This window comes from Heterodontus francisci, unplaced genomic scaffold (assembly GCF_036365525.1).
Source record: "Heterodontus francisci isolate sHetFra1 unplaced genomic scaffold, sHetFra1.hap1 HAP1_SCAFFOLD_43, whole genome shotgun sequence".
Taxonomy (NCBI): Eukaryota; Metazoa; Chordata; class Chondrichthyes; order Heterodontiformes; family Heterodontidae; genus Heterodontus; species Heterodontus francisci.
In genome coordinates, this window is record NW_027141852.1 from 18,192,099 (window position 1) to 18,209,933 (window position 17,835).

Below are 17,835 nucleotides of genomic sequence, written 5' to 3' on the forward strand. Positions count from 1 at the left end.
CTGATCCTGAGGGAGATATCTGTGTGTGGAGTGGCGGGATGTATGGAGAGTGATCCTGAAGAGGGTGTCCGAGCCTGGAGTGGAAGCTTTCCTTGGAGTAACAGGAGTAGGTCATTCAGCCCCAGTGTTTCATAAAGGTTTAGCATAACTTATTTGCTTTTACTCTGTGCCTCTATTAATAAAGCCAAGTGTCCTGTTTGCTCTTAGCAACCTTTTCAAACCTTGATCAAAAAAGATTGGTGTACATTGTCTCATTCTTCCTCCCAAACTGTATCACTTCACAAGTCTCTGTGTAAAATTTTATCTGTTGTGTGAAAGCCCATTTTACCAGTGTGTTTAAGTTCCTCTGAAGTGTGTTACTGTTTACTGCCATAGGATGAAATTCACGAGCATTCTTTGATGCTATCTCCGTGGAAAGAGCAATCTTGCACACTAGCTCAAATTGGGATTTTGTGTGTTTAGTATCTTTCCTCATCCACCAATATAAGCACAAATCTGTCTCATAATGTACGGTCTAAGAATGTGCCAATGTTGCAATGTGGTGATAAATTCTTCAGTGTCACAATGTACTCACCAACTGTTTCACTACTTTTCTGATTTCTGGATCCAAGTTTGTAGCTTTCCGCGATCTCTAGTGGCTTAGGGTTGAGCCTCACTTCAACGAAGAAACGGAAAATTATGATTTAAAGATTACACTGTCAATCATTCACATCTCTGTCTTCTCCTGAACTTTGAGTTCAAATTTGTTTGTGAAGTTGATTCACATGTTAAGACAGCACAGTCTTTGTCTTTGTGAAGGAAGTGATTTGGGAATGGCCGGTTGAAACTGTCCCTTCTTGCACAGAAATTCAGTGCAAATACTTGATCACTCACAATTTCCTTAAGGGAAATTTGTTCACAATCGCATTCGACACAGAAACGGCCTCAGCATTAATCTCACTGAAGCAGAATGTGACCGTGTTGTTTGTTTCAGAATGTTGTTGCCGTTATTTGTCGCTTTTAACCAAGACTGGGAGACAGGGCAAGGTTGATCCGAGGTTGGAATATATTATCATTCAGGAGCAAGAAAAATCAAAAGGAACAAAATAAGAAAACCCAGTCTCCGGATTTGAGAATCTGTAGATCCGCTTTGGGAAAGTGAATCAAAGCAGAATGAAGGGTGAACTGTCCAGAAGAGATGAAGACACAGCTCAGTCAACACGTTCCCCTGGTTTATGATGCTGGAACATTCCTCACACAGAAATGATTCAACCCAATGACAAACATTCTTCCAGCTGATAATTTATGCTACTGATTTAAGGACTGTCTCATGTGGTTACCGAGTGACGACGAGAAGATATTAAACTTTGTTCTATTCAATCTAGCTGTGATAAAGTTTGAATTTTTCTCCCTTTTATAAACAGTATTTGAAGGGTCTCGGTAACAATGTTCAGTGTTGATGAGAGTGGGGTCTGGGTGAGAAGCTGCTGAGTGTGACAGGGTCAGGACTGGATGCAGGAAGTTCTCTGACAGTCTCCCTCTATCTCTCTAATGGGTTTGAGTTGATTTACGACTGGTAGCTTTTATTTTACTTTTCTTATTTAGAGATATAGCCCCTTCGGCCCACCGAGTCTGTGCCAGCCAGCAACCACCCATTTATACGAATCCTACATTAATCCCATATTCTCTACCACATCCCCACCATTCTCCTACCACGTACCTACACTAGGGACAATTTACAATGGCCAATTTACCTATCAACCTGCAAGTCTTTTGGAGGTGGGAGGAAACCAGAGCACCCGGCGGAAACCCACACAGACATAGGGAGAACTTGCAAACTCCACACAGGCAGTACCCAGAACTGAATCCTGGTCGCTGGAGCTGTGAGGCTGCGGTGCTAACCATTGCGCCACTGTGCTGCTGTTGGTGTTTTGATAAATGAAGGAAGTTCCCTCCACCCATTTCTTTTGGACAGACAGTGTGGTATAAGGATGTAAAGGGTTAATGCTGAAGATAGTGGGATCAACCCCTCCCACTGTCAGAGTGATGATGGAACAGTCACATGAGATGAAGTTTGGGAGAAGAGAGAGCAGCACCAAGGATGCTAGCTTTGCAGGCTTGATGAGTGTGTATAGAGTATTGTGCAAATTAGAAAAGAGTTCTTAGTTCTTTCAGCAGGAACTGTGTCCAGAAAATATCGAGAAACTCACAATTTTATTATTCAGGAGTCGGAACACAGATATTAATTCCAAGTGACAGTTCTGGGACCAATTAACAAAAAAAGTAGAGAATAATATTGCTCACTGATTGAAATCCCCCAGTGAGGAGACAGTTAAACAGGTGATCTTTTGGGGCATCCTTCGATCCAAGGTTTCAGCAACATTTAATCTCCCTTTTTGGTGAAATTCTCTGTTATTTGCAACTTTTTTTTTATCAGCTTTGATGGGCGAGTGAAAAAACTGAAAAGATTGAACAGTTCCATCCTTTCTTTTCTTCCTTCTTCTCTTCTTTCCATCAGTTTCTCTTTTCTGTCCCAGATCAATATAATGATGAGAATCCCAATTTAATCTGCTGTTTCTGGTGTTTTATCCATTCCAATCAAAATTTCAACATTCCAATCAAATCTATTTGTTATTCCACAGTGTCTCTCCATGTGTTTTATTCTGTTGTATTCTCTCACAGTCTGTTTGATGATCAATGTTACATCTCACTCTCTGTTCTGGTGAAGATCAGAAGCAGTGATATCTGTTTACACCACCCGACAAGTCGGCCTGAAGCTGTGCCTCGCTGATTATGTGGAGTTAAAGCAATTCTTCCAGTCAGTTAGTTCAGTTTTCATTTCATGAGAAATTCGGTCATCATGACTTCATCAGTGACCTAATGGTTCAGGTGTCTGAGTGATGTTAATCATGATGTGATGAAATGATTGTATGTTCCAGTCTTTCCGTGGTGGGTTTTCACACTGAGAAGAAACGTGTTGGACATGGTCTGGAAATGTTGCCCACTGCTCCATTCCCAACTTCATTTACTAACAGAAGATATATTTCCATCATTCCACAGCTGGCTGCACAGCCAGAAGCTGTGCTGAAGGTGACAGCTACGTCTCTGCAACTGACAAGGTGGCCGAGAGGTTAAGGCGATGGACTGCTAATCCATTGTGCTTTGCACACGTGTGTTCTAATCCCATCCTTGTCGCGAGTTTATGAGCTGTTTCGTGTATTGTTTATGTTGGGTGAGCTCATGTGTGAAGTCAGCCTCGAAACCTGTTCTTGTCAATGTCCAGACAGTGATTCCAGAATTTGTTGTACTTTATTAAAATTGAGACAGACAATTGGAATTCTTCACCCAAACTGCAGTGGAATGAAGATCAAATAGGGATCACGAAAAGGAGCAAGATTATTCCTCCCCTCCTTCCTTCCATCATTACTTTCTCTGGATTTGCACCAAGTGAAAGACAAATGGGAAAAGCAAATGGCGAGGGAGCAGATGCAGAAAATTATCCTTTGGCAAAAAATTTATTTTCAAATCTTCTTGATAGATTAAGTGAGTGAGCAATGCTTTGGCAGATGGAGTTTAAAATGAGGGGTCATCGACTACCGACGATAGATCAGAGTGTTTTTTTGGAAGAGGTGAGATGTTAGAAACGGTTGAGGAGCAGAGACCCGAATACTGAATTAATAAAAGCTCGTGGACAGGTAGAAAATAATGTGAAAAGTGAACAGAATATGAAGATTGGAACTCATGTTGCAGTGATATAAAACTCTGTGCTCCTGAAGTAAATGTCCAAGCCCAGATTGTGGGGAATCTGTGGAGAGTGATTTGGTTTTTATTCATTCTTGGGTGTGAGTATCGCTGATAAGGCGAGCATTTATTACCCATTCCTATTGCCGTTGAGAAGGTGGTGGAGAGCTGCCTTCTTGAACTGATGCAGTCCATATGGTGCAGGAACACCCACACTGCCGTTGGGGAGGGAGTTCCAGGATTGTGACCCAACAACAGTGAATAAATGGCGATATCGTTCCAAGTCAGGATGGTGAGTGACTTTTTTTAGATTAGAGATACAGCACTGAAACAGGCCCTTCGGCCCACCGAGTCTGTGCCGACCATCAACCACCCATTTATACTAATCCTACACTAATCCCATATTCCTACCGAACATCCCCACCTGTCCCTATATTTCCCTACCACCTACCTATACTAGTGACAATTTATAATGGCCAATTTACCTATCACACTGCAAGTCTTTTGGCTTGTGGGAGGAAACCGGAGCACCCGGAGAAAACCCACACAGACACAGGGAGAACTTGCAAACTCCACACAGGCAGTACCCAGAATCGAACCCGGGTCCCTGGAGCTGTGAGGCTGCAGTGCTAACCACTGCGCCACTGTGCCGCCCCTTGGAGGGGAACCTGCAGGTAGTGAGTTCCCATGCATCTGCTGCCCTTGTCCTTCGAGGTGGTAGTGGTCACGAGTTTGGAAGGTGCTGTTGAAGGATACTTGGCGAGTTGCTGCAGTGCATATGGAGATGGTACACACTGCAGCCACTGTTTACTGGTTGTGGAGGGATTGAATGTTTAAGGTGGCGGGTTAGGTGCCGATCAAGTGCGCTGCTTTGTCCTGGATGGTGTTGAGCTTCTTGAGTGTTGTTGAGTGGGATGTATTCCATCACACTCCTGACTTGTGCCTTGTAGATGGTGGACAGGATTTGGGGTGTCAGGAGGTGAGATACTTGCTGCAGAATTCGTAATCTCTGACCTGCGCTTATAGCCACAGCATAGATGTGACTGGTCCAGTTACGTTTCTGGTCAAGATATTGATGGTGGGGGATTTAACGATGATAATGCTTCTGAATATCAAAAGGTAGATTTTTTTTCTCTCTCATTGGAGATGTTCACTGCTTGGCACTTGTGTGGCCAGAAGGTTGCTTGCCACTTATCAGCTCAAGCCTGAATGTTGTTCAGGTCTTGCTGCTTGCAGGCACAGACTGCTTCAGTATCTGAAGAGTTGTGAGTCATCATCTAACATTCCCACTTCTGACTTATGTTGAAGAGAAAGTCGTCAATGAAACAGCTGGGTTTGGGTCTAGGACACTACCCTGAGAAACCCCTGAGGCAATGTCCTGGGCTGAGATGATTGGCCTCCACGAACCACAACCATCTTGTTTTGTGCGAGGTACGACTCCAGCAAGTGGAGAGTTTTCCCCCGGATTCCCAGTGACTTCAATTTTGCTAGGGATCCTTGATGCCACACTCACTCAAGGGTGGTTCAAGAAGGCAGCCCACCCCACCACCTTCTCAAGGGCAATTAAGGATGGGCAGTAAATGCTGGCCTGACCAGCAACGCCCACATCGCATGAATGAATGAATAAAAAAGTGAAGTATCCCTTGTGTCATTGTTTTGGTAGAAAATATAACCCTGGTGGAATTGCCCCTCCCAATCACACCTCACTTCATAGAACATAGAAAATGGAGAAAATTTATGGCACAGAATGAGACCATTTAGCAATCGTGTCTGTGCCAGCTGAAAAAGAGCGATCCAGCCCAATCCCACTTTCCAGGTCTTGGGAATGGGATCTGAGCAGATCTCAGAGCTCACATTATGTGAATGTTCTGTTGAAGTATTGGTGAGCTGATATACCAGGGGAGATTCACACTGTTAGACACAGTGTGAAATACATTCAAGTATTTATAAAACATTGTAACATGTGAGTAATATTCCCCATTGCTTTCTCAGCACTGATGGATTGTGAAGTGGGAGACAGCCAGAAGTCCCAGTGATCCACACTGACCCTGAGCTGAGAATGAAATGAGATAAAGTTCAATCTTCAGCAGCGAGTTGCTGCAGAGAGGTAAGAGTCCTGAATCAAGGAGAGACTTTCTCATACTGCTGTTGAATCTCATTTCAAACACTCCTTGAACTCTCTGCCGAGGAATTCAGAGCTGGAGAATGCCTGTAAAATCAGCCTAAAAAGGAAATAAAAAACACCCACCGTGGGGCTCAAACTCAAAAACTTGAGATTCAGAGTTTCATGCTTTCATCGACTGAGCTCACTAGGCCTGAGACAGTGTCCCCGTCCTATCTGTTATTGGACAGTGCAGCTGTTGGCTCCATCCCAGGTGCTGAATTTGTTCTGTAAACCATGAACCAGCTTCCTCTCAAATCCCAGGTTTATCAATAAATCCTCTTACAAAATCCCCAAAGTGTGATATATTCCTCTCACTCATCCAGAATAAAAGTTACATCTTTTGCTCTTTTTTCCTTCCAAGCATTGACTTCTATTTTGCTCAGCATTTATTTTTCTCTCGTTTTTATGTTGTGCATTTCCTAACAAACATTTCATTTCAATTATTTATGAGGGATGAAATGAACAGAAGAGATTTTCTGCAATGGTACCAGGGGTGTGGGACAGAGCGAGTGGTTTGGATCTGGAATACACTGCCTGAGAGTGTGCTGGAGGCAGATTCAATCGTGGCTTTCAAAAGGGAATTGGATAAACACCTGAATAGAGAAAATTTGCAGGGTTACAATGAAAGGGCAGAGGAGTGGAATTAGTTGATTTGCTCTTGCAAAGAGCTGTCATGGACATGATGGACTGAATGGTCTCCTTCTGTACTGTAACCATTTGATTCCTTGATTCTAACTCTGTCAAAGTTGTTCTGAACTTGCTCTGCTCCAAGGAGAACAACCCCAGCTTTTCCAGTGTCTGCACATAACTGAGGTTATGAGGAACCATGGGAACCCACTGTAAACCTTCCTCCAGACAGAAATACAACTGTTCACCACCACACTGTGACCCAGCTGTTCACAATATATATCAATGATTCGGATGTGGGGACCAAATGTACTATTTCCAAGTTCGCAGATGACACAAAACTAGGTGGGAATGTGTGTTGTGAGGAAGATGCAAAGCGGCTTCAAGGGGATTAGGACAGACTTAGTGAGTGGACAAGAAAGTGGCACATGGAATATAATGTGCAAAGATGTGAGGTTGTCCACTTTGGCAGGAGAAACAGATGTGCAGATCATTTCTTAAATGGTAAGAGATTAGAAAGTGTAGATGGACAAAGGGGCCTGGGTGTCCTTGTCAGTAAGTGACTGAAAGCTAACATGCAGGTGCAGCAAGCAATTAGGAAGGCGAATGACATGTTAGACTCTATCACAAGAGGATTTGAGTACAGGAGTAGTGAAGTATTGCTTCAATTGTATGTAACCTTGGTTGGACTGCACTTTGGAATACTGTGTGCAGTTTTGGTCCCCTTACCTTAGGAAGGATATCATTGCCATAGAGGGAGTACAACGAAGGTTCACCAGACTTGTTCCCGGGGTGGCGGGACTGTCCTATGAAGAGATTTTGGGGAAACTGGGACTGTATTCTCTAGAGTTTCGAAGAATGAGAGGTGATCTCATTGAAACTGACCATATATTTAAAGGGATAGACAGGTAGATGAAGCTATTTCCTCCGGTTGAGGAATCTAGAACCAGGGGACACAATTTCAACATAAGGGGAAAGCCACTTAGGACAGAGACGAGGAGAAATTTCTTTACTCAGAGGGTTGTGAATCTTTGGAGTTCTCTACCCCAGAGGGCTGTGGAAGCTCAGTCATTGAGTATGTTTAAAGCAGAGATTGACAGATTTCTAAATGCAAATGACATAGGGGATATGGACATAGTGTGGGAAAAAGGCATTGAAGTGGATGATCAGTCATCATCATATTGAATGGCGGGGTTGTCTCGATGGGCTGAATGGCCTACTCCTGCTCCTATGTTCCTATCAGTCTGCTAATTTCATATCCATGCTGTCATTGTCCCTTTTATTACATGGGCTTCAGTTTTACTGGCAGTCTAGTATGTGACATCATCAAGAAGGTTTTCAATAAGTTAAATAAGGAGAAATTGTTTCCAATGGCAAAAGGGTCAGTAACCAGAGGATGTATTTATCAGGTGATTGAGAAAAGAACCAGAGGCGAAATGAGGTCGGGATTTATACGGTGATGTGTTGTGATTTGGAATGCACTGTCTGATCAGGACTTGAAAGCAGATTCAGCAGTAACGTTGAAAAGCAATAGGGATAAATACTGGAAGGAAAATGTACAGATTACAGGAAAAAGCTGAGCATCAGAACTAATTGGATAACACAACCAAAGAGACAGCATTGACACAATGGACCAAATGGTCTCCTTCTTTGTGTATCATTCCATGGTTTTATGAACATAATGTTGGTCCAATTGCTGAGTTGGAAGTGAAGTGAACCCAGATTCCGGGTATTCTAAACACCAGACCCAAACCAACTGAAACAAAAACAAGAAATGCTGGATTCACTCAGCAGGTCTGGCAGCATCTGTGGAAAGAGAAGCAGAGTTAACGTTTCGGGTCAGTGACCCTTCTTCGGAACTGACTGAACAAGCCTGTTGTTTAATCTCTGTTTTTCACACCAGCTTCTCCTCGCTCTTTCTGTGTTTCCTGCCTGGTCTGTTCCTCTGACCTTCATTCCTGACACTCTATTGAGAATGGCCAACTCACTGCGCCTCTCACTCCCACCGTCACTCCACCCCTTCACCCACTTCCAAACCTCTCTGTTGAACAGTACCTCACTTCTGCTCCTCTGCTCCATTAATATAACAGGAAAACATTTTCAAACAGACATTTCCACACAGTGAACGTTTCAGTGAGACAAGGTGAAGAGCAGATTCATTCACTTTCAACACAGAGAGAGCAGCTCTCCCTGTTCAGTCGAAGGAGCAGCTGTAGTTTCACTCCCTTTAGTCTTAGAGACATGGGCCAGAATTTTAAGGGACCGTTGGAGATGGCAATGGAGGCTGGGGAGGGGGAGGGGGGGTGTATAAAATAGGGATGGAAGACGTCGGACCGGATATTTCTGTCGGCGGCTGACATGGAGGGCAGACTTCGCACATCAACACGGCAAGAAGGCATTTAAAGTATTCATGAGTCCAATTGTCAGCAATTTTATTCACTGGGTCCAATTGAATTAATAGCACACGGGAACCCTGGGGCTTCAGAGCCTCGCCTGGTTAAAGGAGGTGACTGGGAGGTGGGAGCTGAGTGTTGGCTTCACTGGGAAGCTGTCGGGTGAGGCAGCGTAACTTGGCAGCAAGGGTGGAGGGGGAAAGGGCATCGGGAAACACTGTCAGGAGTGGGGGCCAATGTGCCAGCTCTGCAGGGTGAGCCACACCAGGGTGTTATTGGGGCAGTGCCACCTCATTGAGGGTGACAAATGAGGTAAATGTGGCTGGGTGTTGTTTACTGTGAAGGCCTTGCACTCAGGGAGGGGCAACCTGTCATGGGCCTCATTCACCCTGGATTCCAGGCTCCCATTGAAGAGGAGGAGGAGTAGAGAGGGAGGGAGGGAGGTGCAGGCACCAGCAGGGACACCACAGCAGCTTGGGGGCCCACAGGAGGGCCAGCCTCGAACAGGAGGCTGGAGAAGGAGGCAGAGGAGCACGTCAGCCGAGGTTCAACTACCTGCAGATGTCCGAGTGACAGTGTCTCCCCAGACTGCGCCTCTCCACGGAGGTTGTCACTGATCTCTGTGCCATGATGCAGCTGTGCCCCATGGAACTTGGTGGGCACCTGATGCCAGTGTCACTGAAGGTCACCGTGCCACTGAACTTCTCCACCAGCAGATCATTGCGGGGATCCACTGGCGATATGTGTGGAATCTCACAGTCTGTGGTGAATCAGTGCATCAAGGAGGTCACCAATGTCCTGTTCAGGAGGGCCGGTGACTATGTGCACATTGATCCAAACAGTCAAGCTGAGAGAGCGATAGGATTCGGGGCCATCGCTGGATTCCCCCAGGTGTAGGGTTTCATCAACTGTACCCATGTGACCATCAAGGCTCCTGCAGACCAGCCAGCAGCCTTCAACAGGAAGGGCTTCCACTTGCTCAGTGTGTAACTGGTCTGTGACCATCACAAATGGATCCTACAGGTGTGTGCACAAATCACGGGAAGCAGCCACAACGCCTGCATACCAAGGCACTCCCAGGTGCCAGAACCTTTCCGTGGCCCCATGCGCTTTCTGAGATGGATCCTTGGAGACAAGGGCAACCCAGTGAGAACATGAGTACTGACGCCTGTGAGGAACCCACACAACGATTCAGAGGAGAGGTACAACACCTGCTGCGGGTCAACCCGAGCGACCATCAAAGAGGCCATTGGTCTCCTGAAGATGAGATTCAGGCACTTCGATTGTTCCTGTGGAGCCCTTCAGTATGTCCCAGCGAGAGTCTCCCGTATCATGGTGGCTTGCTGTGCTCTGCACAATCTGGCATGACAGAGGGGTGAGGTGTTGACTCGTGTGGATATCACACGTGTGGATGTCTCCTCTGATGATGAGGATGTGGAGGCGGATGCTGCCCAAGCAGTGCCAGATGAAGGACCTCAGGCACAGCAGGAAAGCCTCCATGAGATACACACAAGGGAGACACGAGACACCCTTATACATTCACGTTTCCTTTGAGCCTTACCACCTTCTGGAACCACAGCAATAAAGTCTTAGCTTTAAACAGCTCTGTTGTCACCTCCTTCCTTCTACACTACAGCGCCCAGGTACACATCGCACAGTGACAAGGCCGAAGCTTTGTGAACTCAGGGCTTGGTCCCTCACTTCCAGCCCCTTGGGAGGAAGGGTTGAAATGAAGTCCCAAAGGGCATCAACAATAGGAAGGAGACATAGTGAGAGAACATCATTTCTTTATTCTGTGTGACACCAAACACAACCCTATCCATCTGGAATGTACATTCACCCGTGAACCCCTCAGTGAATCTAGGTGCTCTTCTTAAATCTCTTCCGGGTGTTCCTACCTGCTACTCCCCCTGCTCTGTCAGCTGAGGTGGAGACAGGCTGCTGACCTTGCTGCTCCATGGCTTGGGATGACATTGGCGGCCGTCCTCTGCTGCCTGAGGCCTGGAGGGCCCTGGCACACTGAGGGCCTCCTGCACAGGTACAGGGACCCCCTCTGTCATCGAGGATGATGGAGGTGCTGGCATCACTGGTGTCACTGGCAGAGGGACGTTGGAATTACCGTCCACACCAGGAGCACCCTGAGAGGGGCCCCCAGATGTAGCAGCCAGCTGCTCCTCCCCCTTATAAGACACACTTGTACCTCCCTGCTGACCTGAGAGGGACGTGGACCAAGTGGAGAGTTCAGGTGCCTCGTCCCCCCTCTCAACTTGTCACCACTGGATGGAGCTCCTGGACAAAGTGATGGAGTGCAGGTCTGTGCACATCTCCGGCAGCCACTGATTGATCGGCTGGATCTGGTTCTCCATGAGAGTCACCAATCTCTCAATGGAGGAAGCCAGACACACCCCCATCAGAGACAGTGCAGCACCCAAGGCCTGGATGGACTCCTCCATCGTCCGTGCTTGGGTACACATAGCCTCTGGCAACTCTGCCAGATGTTGCCTGACCTCTCACTGCAGCTGCAGCATTTCCCGTGTTGCTGGTGACACAAGAGGGACGTCATCAGCCTAGGGCACAGCATGGGCCTGGCCTCCCACAAACCACCAACTCCCAGTGGCCTCGGCTGTCACAGCCTCCGCCAGCTGCCCGGGCCTGTCTGTGATGTGCTCACCAGTTTGTAAGCCAGAATCTAACAGCGAACGGATACCCACCAACGTGAGAGTTTCTGTGCTGGTGAAGGGCGCAGGGGAATGAGGTGATAGTGCACCCTCTGAGGCTCCCTCCTCCTCCTCAGACATGTCCGGCTGTCCCCCAGTCTCTCCAGCTCTTTGCTTTTGACGTTCATCCGGGCCTTCATGAGAAAACAGGGACATTGAAGGGTTAGGGTCTTCCCATCATGACATTCCAACCACCCCTAACGTGCAGCTCCATTGATGCAGTGGTGAACAGATGAGCAGTGTGGCTCCTTTGCAGCAGATGCTCCCTTGTACCCCAGGAGATGTTCACTCACTCTCTTGGGTAGGTGTCCCTGTCTCTCCATCAGCTATGGAGCAGCTGCTTTGCTGCCCTGCCTGTTCCATTGCCTCCTCCTCCATCGGGATGAGGACATGGAGATAAGGCATCCACCGCCGGTCTTGACACGCTCTTTCCAATTGTGGGATGTCTTCTCCTGCAAGGTGAACTCCTGATGAACAAAGTTAGTCTCCCAGCGGGGACAAGCCCAACATCTCTGATGGTGATAGTCCAGCAGTCCATGATGGGGACACACGTATTCCTCCTGCATGTGGCCCCTCTCGAGGGACTGTGTGAGTTTATACAATGACTGACGTGCACCTCTCACCGAGATGCAGCCAAGCCTCAGGCAGCATGTCCTGCTGCCCTTCCCCAATACACATGACTGGGTGGTCACTCCCTTTCCACCAAACACTCCCTCTCACTCTGCCACATGCAATGTCCAAAGGGTCCAAAGTGTTTTGAGTTTTCGCCTGAGCAGCCTGGATCCGGTCATTGACCCACTTCCTGTACTTGATCCATGTTGTGGGGGTGACTCCACGTCTGCTGACCTCACCGACTATCTTCAGCCAGCTTTGCTTGGTCAGGTGGGCAGGTCTCCACCTCCCATCCCTGGGGAAGAGGATCTTCCACCTTTCTCTTGCCACCTGGAGGAGAACCTGCAGGGAGGCATCGCTAAACCGTGGGACCATGGTCACTGCAGGCTCGCATTCAGCTCCTTACTCAGCAGGCAGCAGAGGCAGCAGAACGGGTCCTGGGGCATCAGAGGCAGCAGAATTGGTCCTGGGGCATCAGAGGCAGCAGAACGTGTCCTGGGACAGCAGAGGCAGCAGAACGAGTTCTGGGGCAGCAGTGACAGCAGAACGGGTCCTGGGGCAGCAGAGACAGCAGAACGGATCCTGGGGCAGCAGAGGCAGCAGAACGGGTCCTGGGGCAGCAGAGGCAGCAGAACGGGTCCTGGGGCATCAGAGGGCTCTCAGGAAGACACTCCTTTAAACCAGGCAGCAGTGAATGCAGCGTTGGCAGCCCTTTAAATATGGTGTCAGCACCTGCCGTTGTGTAAGATGTCGGTGCCATCGGTGCCTTGTTCCCTGCCTCAGGTCCTTGTTTACATGGGCCCCACGCCTCCCCTTCATTAATTGGTCGGCTGCTCCGTGATCGGAGTCGGTCGGCCACATTTCACTCGTGTGGTGACGACACCCGCTTCCGGTGCCTCTGCCGAGAGCCGCACCGTTAGTTTAAAATTCAGCCCATGGGGCCAAGAGTGGAAAATCTCCCCTCTGATTCTCTCTACTTAAACTGACGGAGACACCAAATTAAAACTGATGAAACCAGGGATTGTATCCTGGTTCTTCAATCTAGTGTTCTCCCAACTGAGCTATTCCAGCCTCACTGTGAACTCATCTTCATTGGAGACAAATATAACTCCAGGTGGAATTTCCCCACCCGTTCATTCCTCACTTCAGGGGAATGGGACCCGACCAGATCGCGGAACTCAGATTATGTTAATGTTCTGCTCTTGATATCTTAATATTATCTTGCGTTTGAGCCACTTTTAATCAGGTTCACAAACAAATTCTTCCATCATCCCTTCTCCCACATTCTCTCTCTCTCATTCATTCTTTATTCCTCACAATCCAGAAAGGGTTAGGAATCAGAGCTCACCTCCAAACCCTCTGCACACAGACCTCTATCTGTCACCCTGTTTGATCCAAGATCCAAGAGACCAGTCATTAAATTGCACTCTTTATAAACACAGAAAGCTGCCTCACAGTGTTGGACACAGAGTTAAATACACTGAAGTCTTTTGAAAAAAGTTCATCTTATGGGTTGTATTATGATGGAAATATACCTTCTGTAAGTAAATGAAATAGGGAATGGAGCGCTGTGAAACATTTCGAGACCATGTCCAACACGTTTCAACTCAGTGTGAAAACCCACCACGGAAAGAGTGGAACATGCAATCATTTGATCACATCATGATCAACATCACTCAGATGCCTGAATCATTGGGTCACTGCAGCTGGCTGCACAGCCAGGAGCTGTGCTGAAGGTGACTGCCATGATTGTGCATCTGACAAGGTGGCTGCAAGGTTAAGGTGATGGATTGCTAATGTTGTGTTCTTCATGTATGGGTTCGAATCCCATCCTTGTTGTTAGTTTGTGAGCTGTCGAGTTCCTTTATTTCTAATGAGGGACTTTTTGCATAAAGTCAGACTGGAAACCTGTTCTTGTCAATTTCCAGACGGTGCTTCCAGAATTGTTTATATATTATTAAAATTGAGACAGACAATTGGGATTCTTCACCCAAATTGGACTGGAATGAAGATCAAATTGGGATCACAAAACGGAGCAAGATTTTCCCTCCCTCCCTTCCTTCCATCTTTATATTCTCTGGATTTACACCAAGTGAAAGACTAATGGGAAAAGCAAACGGCGAGGGAGCAGAAGCAGAATATTATCCTTTGGCAAGAAATTTATTTTCAAATCTTCTTGATAGATTAAGTGAGTGAGCAATGCTTTGACAGATGGAGTTTAAAATGTGGGGTCATGTAATACTGAAGAAAGATAGATCAGAGTGTTTTTTTGTAAGAGGTGAGATGTTAGAAACTGTGGAGGAGCCGAGACCCGAATACAGAATTACTAAAAGCTAGTGGACTGGGAGAAAATAATGTGAAAAGCGAACGGAATATGAAGTTTGGAACTCATGTTGCAGTTATATAAAGCTCTGTGCTCCTGAAGCGAATGTCCAAGCCCAGATTGTGGGGAATCTGTGGAGAGTGATTTGTTTTTTATTCATTCTTGGATGTGAGTATCGCTGATAAGGTGAGCATTTATTACCCATCCCTAATTGCCCTTGAGAATGTAGTGGTGAGCTGCCGTCTTGAACTGCTGCAGTCCATGTGGTGCAGGAACACCCACACCGCCGTTGGGGAGGGAGTTCCAGGATTGTGACCCAACAACAGTGAAGAAATGGCGATATAGTTCCAAGTCAGGATGGTGAGTGACTTGGAGGGGAACCTGCAGATGGCGAGTTCCCATGCATCTGCTGCCCTTGTCCTTCGAGGTGGTAGAGGTCACGGGTTTGAAAGGTGCTGTTGAAGGATACATGGCGAGTTACTGCAGTGCATATAGAGATGGTACACACTGCAGACTCTGTGTACTGGTGGTGGAGAGAGTGAATGTTTAAGGTGGTGAGTTAGGTGGCGATTAAGAGGGCTGCATTGTCCTGGATGGTATTGAGCTTCTTGAGTGTTGTTGAGTGGGATGTATTCCATCACACTTGTGCCTTGTAGATGGTGGACAGGTTTTGGTGTAGCAGGAGGTGAGATACTTAGTTTAGTTTAGAGATACAGCACTGAAACAGGCCCTTCGGCCCACCGAGTCTGTGCCGACCATCAACCACCCATTTATATTAATCCTACACTAATCCCATATTCCTACCACATCCCCACCTGTCCCTATATTTCCCGACCACCGACCGATACTATAGGACAATTTATAATGGCCAATTTACCTACCAACCTGCAAGTCTTTTGGCTTGTGGGAGGAAACCGGAGCACCCGGAGAAAACCCACACAGACACAGGGAGAACTTGCAAACTCCACACAGACAGTACCCAGAATTGAACCCGGGTTGCTGGAGCTGTGAGGCTGCGGTGCTAACCACTGCGCCACTGTGCCGCCCCCAGAATTCCTAATCTTTCCCACTTGCTGCAGAATTCCTAATCTCTGACCTGCGCTTATAGCTGCAGCATAGATCTGACTGGTCCCGTTTAGTTTCTGGTCAATGATAACCCCCAACATATTGATGGTGGGGGATTCGGCGATGATAATGCTCTGAATATCAAAAGGTAGATTTTTTTCTCTCTCTCATTGGAGATGTTCACTGCTTGGCACTTGTGTGGCCAGAAGGTTGCTTGTCACTTATCAGCTCAAGCCTGAATATTGTTCAGGTCTTGCACTTGTAGGCACAGACTGCTTCAACTGAGGAGTTGTGAATCATCACCTAACATTCCCACTTCTGACTTATTTTGAAGGGAAAGTCGTCAATGAAACAGCTGAGGATGTTTGGGTCTACGACACTACCCTGAGAAACTACTGAAGCAATGTCCTGGGCTGAGATGATTGGCCTTCACGAACCACAACCATCTTGTTTTGTGTGAGGTACAACTCCAGCAAGTGGAGAGTTTTCCCCCTGATTCCCATTGACTTCAATTTTGCTAGGGATCCTTGATGCCACACTCACTCAAGGGCAATCACTCTCCCCTCTCCTCTGGAATTCCACTCTTTCATCTCTGTTTGGACCAAGCTGCAATGAGATCATAACACCACAAGATCAGAACAACTAGTAGCAGGAGTAGGCCATTTGGCCCCTCGAGCTTGCTCCGCCATTCAATAGGATCATGGCTGACCTGATCATGACCTCAACCCCACTTTCCTGCCTGCCCACATAACCCTTGGCTCTCTTGTAGATAAAAATCTTGAAGACATTTAATGACCCAGCCTCCACTGCTCTCTGTGGTAGAGAATTCCAAAGATTAATGACGCTCTGAGAGAAGAAATTCCTTCTTAAATGAAAAACCCCTAAATCTGAAACTGTGTCCCCTAGTTCTAGATTCCACCACGAGGGGAAACTTCCTCTCAGCATCTACCCTGTCAAGTCCCCTCAGAATCTTATATGTCTCAATACGTTCACCTTTCATTTTTCTCAACTCCAATGAGTATCGGTCCAACCTGCTCAACTTTCCTCATACGACAACCCCTTCATCACTGGAATAAATCTAGTGAACCTTCTCTGAACTGCCTCCAATGCAAGTATATCCCTCCTTAAATAAGGAAACCAAAACTGTACACAGTACTCGAGGTGTGGTTTCACCAGCACCCTGTACATTTGTAGCAACACTTCTCTACTTTTATACTCCATTCCCCTTGCAATAAAGGGTAACATTCCATTTGCCTTCCTAATTATTTGCTGTACCTGCATGGTAACTTTTTGTGATTCATGTACGAAGACACCCAGATCCTTCTACACCGCAGCATTCTGTAATCTCTCACAATTTAAATAATATTTTCCTTTTCTATTCTTCCTACCAAAGTGTATAACCTCACATTTTCCCACATTCTACTCTATCTGCCAAATTATTTCCTGGAGCTGAGAGACCCTGGCAGAACCTAAACTGAGCATCGATGAGCAGATTATTGTTAAGTGTGTGGTGCTTGATAGCACTGTTGGTGATATCTTCCATCACTTTGTTGATGATTGATAGTAGACTGATGGGGCGGCAATTGGTCAGATTGGATTTGTCCTGTTTTTTTTACGGATAGGGCACACCTGGGCAATTTTCCACATTGTTGAGTAGATGCCTGTGTTGTCGCTCTACTGGAACAGCTTGGCTGAGGGCGCAGCTAGTTCTGGAGCACAAGTCTTCAGTACTAGAGCCGGGATGTTTTTAGGGCCCATAGTCTTTGATGTACTGAGTGCCTTCAGCTGTTTCTTGCTATCATGTGGAGTGAAGCGAATTGGCTGAAAACTGGAAGCTGTGATGCTGGGGACCTCAAGAGGCCGAGATGAATCATCCACTGAGCAATTTCTGACTGAAGATGGTTTCAAATGCTTCAGCTTCATCTTTTGCACTGACGTGCTCGGCTCCACCAACATTGAGGATAGGGAAGTTTTTGGAGCCTCCTCATCTGGTTCGTTATTTAATTGTCCTCCACCTTTCATGACTGGATCCCTAGTTTCTCAGGGCAGTGCCCTAGGCCCAACCATCCTCAGCTGTTTCATTGATGGCTTTCTCTTCAACATAAGTCAGAAGTGGGCATGTTCGCTGATGATTCACAACTCCTCAGATACTGAAGCAGTCTGTGCCTGCAAGCAGCAAGACCTGAACAACATTCAGGCTTGAGCTGATAAGTG

General features: G+C 46.8%; 1 non-coding gene across 1 annotated transcript; it reads left to right on the forward strand.

The window, feature by feature from the left end:
* The first annotated feature begins 3,092 nt into the window (after positions 1-3,092).
* trnas-gcu (transfer RNA serine (anticodon GCU)) lies at positions 3,093-3,174 on the forward strand. Its single transcript has one exon. It is a non-coding gene; the product is annotated as a tRNA-Ser (tRNA).
* Positions 3,175-17,835: the final 14,661 nt, after the last annotated feature.